The 10,198-nt window shown below is 41.8% G+C and overlaps 1 protein-coding gene across 8 annotated transcripts in view; it reads right to left on the reverse strand.

The window, feature by feature from the left end:
• Window positions 1–10,198, reverse strand: part of PLEKHA1 (pleckstrin homology domain containing A1) — an 83,142-nt gene that overhangs the window by 71,215 nt on the left and 1,729 nt on the right. The gene's annotated exons all lie outside the window — the stretch shown is intronic.

Here is a 10,198-nt window from a genome sequence, read left to right on the forward strand (position 1 = left end):
GGGTTTCAATCAACCAACCTTTGGCTGCAAACAATGAGCATGCAAGAACCAGCAGCCCTTCAAGTGGCGCCCACTGCCATACTTTTTCCTCCATGCCCCCGCACCGCATACAGTTTGAAGCTGTAAAGATAGGGAATAAGATAGCTGTAGGAAGATCTCAGCAGCACATGGAGGCAAGGCACAAGAAGGGTCCCATGCCTCCGTGATACTCTTCCTCTTCCGTGCCATGTGCAAAATTGAGGAAGTGAGTGCCTTGATTTCAGTTTGGGGGGGTTGACTCCCAGTCAGGGACCGGCACTCAAGCCTTCGGGGACCGGCAGCGGTCCAGGGACCGGTGGTTGAGAAACACTGTTCTAAGCAACTCCCATGGAAAGTGCATTGCAGCAATCTAGTAAGAATGTGACCAGGGAGTCAGATCTGCCTCTGCCTCCTCCAGGAAGAGTTGTAGCCAACACACTAGCTGAAGCTGCACAAAAGTTCTCCTGACCACAGCCATCACCTCAATACTCAGGAGGAAGGCTCCATGCAAGAGATATATACTAGGATGCATACAGAAATGTAAGAGGTGTGTCTTCTTACAGAAATGCATACCTAGGATAGGAAAGGCTTATCTGCATGCTTATGTGCACACAAATGTAGGAACTGTGTGCGTACACATGCATGGACATGTCCTGAACCATTAAATTAGATTTGTTAAACATACAAAAAATGCTAAGCATTTCACCTACTATTGATTTACAGAATTAACATACCAATACTATCTTTGAGGAAGTGGCATGACTTCCATATTTAATAAATTCTTGCAACATGTTTGTATCACTTGTTTAAAAGGATGTACGCCATCTGATTTACAGGAGTTAATAAAAGTAGTTTATTTAACGAGCCATGCAGAGGAAGATCTATCATCTCACAAACAGATGGACTATATATGAAACTTTTAAAATCTCTCAACACTGCAATGGCCTGCGGAGGTATAATTACACTGTCAGAATAAGTTATGACATTTCAGCACAATACCTTAAAGATATAGGCAGAAATTGAAAATTTGGGGCCAAGCAGGTAGAAAAGGAATATGGTCCCTAAGTTTCCCAAGGATAGTTTAAAAATACCATGCCTGCTCCAGAATCTTCTAGGATAAATTACGTGTGGACAGATTTTTCAACCATTCCGTTTGAACCCATAACTTTTCCTTATAAACTATGCCACTCATTTTATGCAAATGGACTCAAGAATTTCGAGTTTGGCTGTTCCTGTTCGCTCAGCAGCAACAGCCAAACATTCTATCCCCCATAAATAAGTTTTATTCTCACTTTAATATGAAAAGCAAACAACAAATCTGTAGCTGGGTCTAGTCAACTGATAGTCCCTCTGATCCTGGCCAAACACTAGACAATATTCTGTGAAGCCTTGTGCCGAGAACAATATTTTATATATCTTATTGTTTCCTTGGGGAACAATATTTTATATTCCTTAGGGTCAGACCCATACATATCTGATTTTTAAAAACAGTTTGCTGAAACAAGTCTCACATTTTTTCCAACCAGAAAACAGCATAGCCAAGCTTCTTCCGCAGATCATCTGCTAAATCAAGAGATCGCCAGACACAGTGGCACAAGTTCAATGCTATTGTGCTTATTAGGAAAAATACTATTATATATGATCTAGCATGTTAGAAAGACTGGAGTCTTATGCAAAACCAGAGGCTGTTAGAAGACCATTCTGGCAACATGGGCAAGATCTCATAAACCCCTCATCACTTCATAGGACATATGGATCTGCATGATTACATGAAGGTTTGAAGCAGAGCAGGCTCAAATATATTTTCATCTTGAACCAAGTCAAGATTTCAGTTTCCTTTTCTTCCCTCATAGTAAGAGTTTGTACAGCTTCCTTCATAATGGCTACTAATTAATATTTTTTGTATTTTTGTTTTTATTTGCAAGCCACCTTGGAAAACTGGAAGCTTAGCTTCTAATTGTTTAACATTAGAAACTTATTACAAGGCCATATTGTGGCAGTTCCTCACTCATCCCAGCTCCCAAATGACCCTGCCTGCACGTTTACCTCTTTAGAAGAAAAATATGGAAAGGGTATAAAGATAAAGGTACATGTCTTCACATCTGCTAGGGGGGTCTTCACAGATAAATTAGTACTACATTTAGATTCTATATGCTGCCCAAATTGCCACCAGTTATATCCTGGCCAATGTCCTTGTAGTGCAGGTGCTAAGCAACATTCAGGATATTATTAATCAAATCAATATCTAGTTCCATTATAGCGGCAAAAACTGGTATAGCTAAAACATGGCTACATCAACTGTGAGAAGCTGGCTAATTAAGATATGGGAAGTTGTGGTAATGCAAACAAGGTTTGTGAAGTTAAGCAATGTAAACACTTGGATTCTCTTTTTGTTTTTATACTTGCTTGGGAAAACAGAAAGATGGTTTTGACAATGCAGTGATTGAAGGTGAAATAAAATATAGTTGGATTGAGCTATAACTGTTAACAGCTTTTTAAGATGCAAGGGCAAAATAGTATTTCTCCATGCCATTTGGTTTGTAGGGTCATCATACATATTTTATATTTAAGAAAGAAACACATGACAGATACCATGCAGAACTTCACCTAAAGATCTGATTATTTCTAGGGAGATACAGGATGCATTTCCTGGAAACTCATATTTGTCGTGTCTTGCAAGTTCTTGGGTCCAGAAGAAAGCTCACAATAACTAACATGTAACAGTGTTGGTAATAATGCTCAATCTCAGAATTCACATATTTTACCACATGGTGTTTTTACACAGAATACAAGCATTTCCAAATCATGGTTTGGAGGATCAAACACAAGCCCTAGGCTCACATCCTCCCTCCTCCACTTCCTCCCTTTAGACAGCTTAATGAATAACTTCATGGTTTGACCAAACCATGGTTTGCCAGTTCAGAAGTAATAGCAAACTAGGATCTGAATGAGCTCTGCAAACCAGAATTGAATTGAAATTCAGTTTTAACATATTTTAAGTATAGATTTTAATTAGTTTGTATTAAACTCAGATTTCCTTTTAAACCATGCTATTTTTCTTTAAGAACCTTTTTTATTTTTTAAACAAAAGAACCACAAAATAATTTAACTTAGATTGTAAAAAAATAATTAGAAAAACCCTATTTTATCCTGCCTCCAACTACTTGTATACTGTGTCCCACTGCCACTATTCAATTAGCAGATGGTGAACTGGTGAGAAACTGTGTACCTCCCACTTCTAAGGAAGACTGCAGATCAATATACACATTGCCCTATCAGCTATTAAAAGTATGAAAAACAATCCCACTGGATATAAAGTAAATATGGGTGTGCACAAATCAGATTCTGCAGTTCTTCATAAAGTCTAATCTAATTGCAGAACCAGCAAATTGATTCGTTAAATATCGCTGGCTTGGCCGGCTTCCTCAACAAATCACGCAAATTGACTTGAGTGACCCGAGTGCCATTTTGAGACCCATTTTGCTAGAAAAACAGGCCTCAATGGGGTTTTTTTCTGGTGTGAACTCATCTACCAATTGGAGTTGGTGGGTAGACCAACCCTCCGCTTCAAACTTAGCATGTCTGCCCACCTCAGAGGACACATTTGATTCTCTTTTATCTCAAATAGGGCAGATTTTGAAGGCAATTCAATTTGAGGTCAAATCAGCAAATTGCCCCTGATTCTACCCAAATCATTTTGAGGTTGAATCCAATTGCACACCCCTAAAAGCATGATAGCATCACATCTGCATTTGTTGCTGTATCAGCTGGTTTTCTGGCCTTACAAGACAACAGATGGAAAATTAAGTGATTTTCAGACCTTTATCTGCATCCCATCCCCATCTATTTTAAAGCTTGTTGCTTCTGCTTTCCCTTAGTTTACTGCCCTTTGCACATCCAATATTTTCCAAACAATTCCAAATTATTTGACAGCCTGCATATGTAAACTAAAATTAATGAAGCAAACATACACATCCAAATTAAATTAGCATAATCCCATCTGTCCAGGCTTGCTTAATCTACAGCCCTATTTGCACAGCAAAGATCAAACTAAACACAGTTCAATACTGTGACACATTGTTTGTTTGTTTGTTTGATTTTTAGACTGCCCTTACAAAATAGTTCAGGGCGGTTCACAAACATCAAAGACCCTTTAAAACAATTTAAGAGCACTGGAAGGCCAGGCCGAACAGGTAGGTCTTTAGAGCTCTCCTAAATTCCAATAAAGTATTCTAATTACGGATGTCTGCAGGGAGCGCATTCCGCAGTCCAGGAGCGGCTACAGAGAAGGCCTGCAACTGGAGCTGGACCTCCTCAGATGATCTTAGCGTGTGGTGGGGATCAGACCGAAGAAGGTGCTCTCTAAGGTAACCTGGACCATAATGCCAATGCTTCTCCAAGGTTTTCACAGACATACTACAGAACTCTCTTTCAGTAATATTATAAACTAGTTTGACCCGCTCAGAGCACCTGCATTCTAATACTTAATTGCTCCCCTCACTTCACCTCCAAGATCTCTCCACCCTCACCTGAGTGGCACTCCTGCTGCTCTTCCTCCATCCCGTTGCTTCCATCCCCTCACCTCTCTTGGTCACTCCTCCATCCCTTTACTCCATCCCCCTCACCCCTCTTGGTTGTGGCTGCAGTGTTGCTGGTGCCTTTTGGCCAAACTGGAACTCCCTATCCCCACAGACCTCCCACCCGAGCCCTGCTCCTGCACCTCCCCACAGGAGCAGCAGCAGTTGACCAGGCCCTTCTTTGCTGCCACCACCACAGCCACTCATTCCCCTCAGGCCGCTGACAGGCTCAGGCCCATCCCTCACCCTTCATTCTTTCTCTCCCCCCTTCTTTCTCTCTCTTTCTCTCTCCTCCACTCATTTTCCCCCTGTCTTTCTTCCCCTCCCTTTTCTCTCTCCCCGCCTTCCTGAGTTAACAGATCTTGTTCATCTTGTTTCCTCACCTAATTCACACAAAGGCAGCCTCCTTCTACTGAAGGGGCTCTTTCCTCCCTCACGACCCCAGTCTTCACAGACCCCTGCCCATATTCCTTTTATATGTATAGATTCCTCTCCTCTACAATCGAGAACATCTTCCAACCAGTAACAGTTGCATTCCAACTAACCTTAACCATCACAGGCTCTTCCTCCCTATCTGCGTATGGAATCCCCACTACCCAATCAGGTGCTTCTGCTTGGGAACTCTCGTGAGAGCTGCCACACACAAGATTAGCCATGGGTACACCTTAGAGAATTAGATAGACAGGGGAACCTTCCTGCATGCAAGTAGAATTCTAAATACCACCTGCCTGAAATTCCTATTACTAGGTCAGCTTGGAAATTCATTCATTCATTCAGTTTCTATACCACCCTTCCAAAAATTGCTCAGGGCGGTTCACACAGATAAATAATAAATAAATAAGATGGATCCCTGTCCCCAAAGGGCTCACAATCTAAAAAGAAACTTAAGATGGACACCAGCAACAGTCACTGAAGTACTGTGCTGGGGGTGGATAGGGCCAGTTACTCTCCCCGTGCTAAATAAAGACAATCACCACGTTAAAAGGTGCCTATTTGCCAAGTTAGCAGGGGTAACTTGCTAAATCAGTTTGAATGTAAAGGTTTTGTTCAAAATACTGGCTGGCATGCAGAGTAATGCTGTGCATGTGCTACAGGGAAGAAACATTTTTGTTGTTGTTTATCTTCCCCCTCGCTCCAGAGCCCCTAAGCATCCATACCACTGCACGGCCGAGGGCCCTGAGTAACCTGGTGCTGGTCTCAGTAGGTATTTCTAAGTGCAGAAAGCAGCCAAATATAGAATATATTTAAGGACTGAGGAAAATGCACTAGCTGACAATTTGATGACGCTATATGGACATTTACCTGTAAGTAATTACTGCTTCAATTAAAAGCCTTGATGATATTATTCTCTGTAAGGTCGGACAACTACATATTCCTGATGTTTTTCAATTTTCCTCAAGGAAGCATACCTACTTTTAAAGGAACAACACTAGCTTCCTTCCTTTAAAAACAAAAGAAACTGTTTTACCTTGAATTAGCAGGAAATGCATACAGAATTAGCAGGAAAATACAGATTTGTACAACGCAGCTACCATAGTAAAATCAATTCATACTGAAATCCTTATTCAGTAACTGCTCCTCCATCAGCAACTCCTTAAAAGGACTTCAACCTATTATGCTGAAAACAGTTATACAGAAGACACATAGAAAGAGAGAAGCTGGAACTTCACTGGCTGCCGTTCTTTTCCTCTTGCAGTCTTCTGTACTTTAGGTCATGTTAGTAGCACCATCTAAAAAAATTATTATTTTATACTGCATAATGTACAAGGTCAAACAGAGTTGCTCATTAATCAAGACTTTCTGGTGTAGAGTCAATTTCTGGAGCACAAGAATTGAAAGATTAGTATGAGGTGTGAACAAAAGAATTATTAAAAAATCATTTCTTGGAGTCAAGGATGGCACGAGAGAAACAGAAGGGTGTATGTGGGCACGCGTGAGGGAGAGTTACAGCTTTTATTGTACTTTCCTATGCACAATTACTGTTATACTCTTTATAATTCAAATGTTTATACAATTACATTTTTGTTTTTCATGTACTTTTATAGAATTGGGGGCCGGAGTACCTGTCGGACCGCATTCATACATATGAACTGCCAGGGCACTCTGCTTGGCATCTCAGGCCCTGCTCATGGCCCTGCCACTAACAGAGATCCGGTTGGTGGGGACTAGCAACAGGGCCTTTTCGGCTGTGGCCCCCCAGCTCCTCAAAGAGCTGTGCCATGCTCCCTCTCTCGGTGTTTTTGAAAAACCAATTAAAAACACATTTTCAAAGAGGCATTTTAATGTTTTATCTGCTGCTTATATCTGGTAGGTTTTTTAGTTTTTGGTTTTCTATTAATGACTTTTAATTCAAAACTTGATTTTTGTAGACACGGAGGCTGATTCACAGTCTGCTGTGTGACCCAGCTGAGTGATGCAGTGGGAAAGAGGCAGACTTTGGACACCATGCAACTACACTGACACACTCACAAAAACATGTAAAGCCACAATGCTAAAGTGATCATGAGAACTGACACTTAGTATTCTGCCCAAGCTACCAGATTTCAGATGTCACATTCCATATACCACAACACACTCACAGCCACAAATTTGTAGATTCACCAATAATTGGGTCCCCATTGAAGGACCAACTTTAGTGTCTGTGCTGAAGCACCCTAGTAACTCTATCATTAATGGGGGACAAGTAAATTCCATGGCAAAGAGACTTCCGATTTTAGCTACTATAACAATGCAGCGAAGCAATTCCACACAAAGCATGTTTCATGTAAGGCAAAAAGAAGAAAACAATATTTTGATGTTTAATGCAAAGATACCACCACCCCCTTGAATGAAGGTATCAAGAACAACCACACTGTCTTTGTATTAATAATATGGGTGAGAGTGGGGGGAAAGTGTTAAAGTAGGAGGATCCTCTTTGTAAGAAAGCATAAATAGTGTAATTAACACAAAATCAAGATTATATGAATCCAATTATCCTTTTACTGACTGCACACTGCCAACAAGTTGCCAATAGACATTGCTTCCAGAAAGATGAAAACCTACATCAGGTGACTTCCATGTGTTTCGACTTTTGCATGTGCTCCTTTATGCAGTGACAGCCAGGTGCTTGCCACTGTATGAAGAACTAAGTCTCACATGACCTGTGATTATATCTTGATTCCCATAGATGGTCAAAATACTATCACTTAACTGGAAGCAATGCACGCAATGAAGAAGCAACACTCACTTTTAAGCTGATGTGAAACAAGCTATTAGATTTGATTTAATAACTGAGCAGACTTTTCTGTGTTAGGTTCTATTTAGCATAGTACATACTGAATTGAATCTCTTTATGTAATAGTTGACATAGGGCATATTGTTCATAAAGGTATATAATATCTTTTAGTTATAAATCTTTTTTCAATATATATCAGTATCTCAATGTCTTAATTAGCTTTTTAATGCAAAAGTGCCTATTGATTCTAAAAGTCATGTTTGACAATAACTGTAATTTATTTTTTACAATCATGGTTAATTGAATTATTGTTACACTGCATTATTTTCCCAATATGGCCATGCTATATTAACTGTCAGACATGCCAAAAGCTGTAGCCTTTTGCAGAAAGCTGCTTCATTATCTGACATACGTTCTGCATGCACGAGGAGGCTTGAACTGTTGCAAGGGGTCTGTCCGGAATGCACTCACCATGCTCCATACAAATTCCCAGGGTGGCCCCAACACAGATAGGGCAGGCACCATTGACACAAGCCCTCCATCAGCCCTCGGCCTCAAATGGCTCCTGACCAACTCGGCCAGGGCACACCCACCCAATGCTCAGCAACAGACCCGAGAGGTGGGGCTGTGGAGAATGAAGATAAATGGGGAGGAAATGACTAGCCTGGTCATTGGGCAGTTAAGCGTGGGACAGGAGTTGGAAGCGGAATCAGCAAGGACACCGCTAGACACCAGGGAATCAGAGTGCCATGAGGGATGGAGGCTGATGCCACAGACCACCAGGTGTGATTGGTCAAATCACCTGGAAGGGGTGAGAGATACAGGAAAGGAAGGAAGAAAGGAAACTCCCAGGTTGTGAATGCTACCACTAAGCTATTTAAGGGAACTGGGGCCAATGATGAGATTGGTGACTAGAGGCAAGGGCTGGGGGTTCCCCAGGACATCTGGAGACAGTCTGGGGACAAAGAACTGGCAAACCACATGCAGAGAAAAGGAACCAGGGTGAATTAACCCCCTTCCCCTGACTCTGAGGCTCCTGAGGAGGACTGACATCCTGACAGGGTTCTTCCAGAAACTGGTAAAACTCTCCTTCCACGAGCAGAAGAGGCTTCTGATGACCGAGCAGCACTCTGCTAAAGGCTTGGACACGACTCAATATGAGAAGCTCCTTATAGACTCAGGCTTCAAAGGGGCAAGAGGGGGATTGCAAGGTGTGCACAGGAATCAATCTGGGTGCCATGTGCTTCCAGAACACCCAGTAGTGCCTGGTAATATTTTTAATATATTTCTCAAAAAGCTCAAAATCCTAGTAATTATACACAATGCTTTGCTTAAGACAAGAAACCTGAAGTGTGTAGGCTTTAAAAAAAATACTAGCTGGGCCGGGCACAGAGCATCTGCGCCTCTAGTTCTCCCCCATTCCCCCACCCCCATTGTCCCTCTACCACCGGTGCTCCTATCCCCAGTGCTCCTGCCTTGTGGCCAGTAGGCAGGCCAGAGAGAGAGACTGAGCCGCCCTCTCCACTGCCCAACCACAGCCATCATCTTCTCCCCCCGCCAGAGTTCCTGCCTTTTGGCCAGCAGGCAGGCCAGAGAGGGAGGCTGCACCACCCTCTCCATCGCTATTCACCCCAGCACTCCTGCCTTTTCGCCAGCAGGCAGGCCACCCACCACCACCATTTTCTCCCCGTCCCTGTGGCTAATCAGCAGCTGCTTGCGAACTCCCGCAAAGCTGCCACACATGCAATTAACCACGGGTATGTCTTAGAGAAATGAATATACAGATACTAATATTACACCCTACAATTGTTTTGAAAAAATTAATCCCAATATCTGGTTTCTTATTTTACCTATGCAGGGGGCTACTACTGATTAGTAGTAGCCTATGACCATAAAGCTAAAATAAAGTTTGATGAAAATAAAACTGTAAGTTGGTTCTGAATCTTTTACATATATTATAAAACAAGATAACGTCAAAAGCTGCTAATATTGGACTATCATAAAGGAAACATTCAAATCTAGATCAATTTTAATTCTAATATCTCCTTCAATGCTTTAGCAGCTGCTCAAAATACTAATTGTGTGTTGAACACAAAGTACACAACTTTGAAAACCCACTGAAAACATTTGTCAGGTCATGCCCCCACCCATTCTATACACAAACGCAGTATGTAACCACAGCCCAGGATCACTCTATGATTCAGGACAGATAAGATCTGAGTCTCCATAGCGTCACACTCAGAACACTGAGGTAAGAAAAATTACTTGGTAACAAGATCAGCCCCTAACCGCTGGGGATGTTGCATTGTCCCAGACACCTACCAGGTTAATTATAACATGCGTTGCTAAGTTTCCCCAAAGGTAAAAAGTCACTTTGAGAGTTCTGGTC

This window comes from Hemicordylus capensis, chromosome 3 (genome assembly GCF_027244095.1).
Source record: "Hemicordylus capensis ecotype Gifberg chromosome 3, rHemCap1.1.pri, whole genome shotgun sequence".
Taxonomy (NCBI): domain Eukaryota; kingdom Metazoa; phylum Chordata; class Lepidosauria; order Squamata; family Cordylidae; genus Hemicordylus; species Hemicordylus capensis.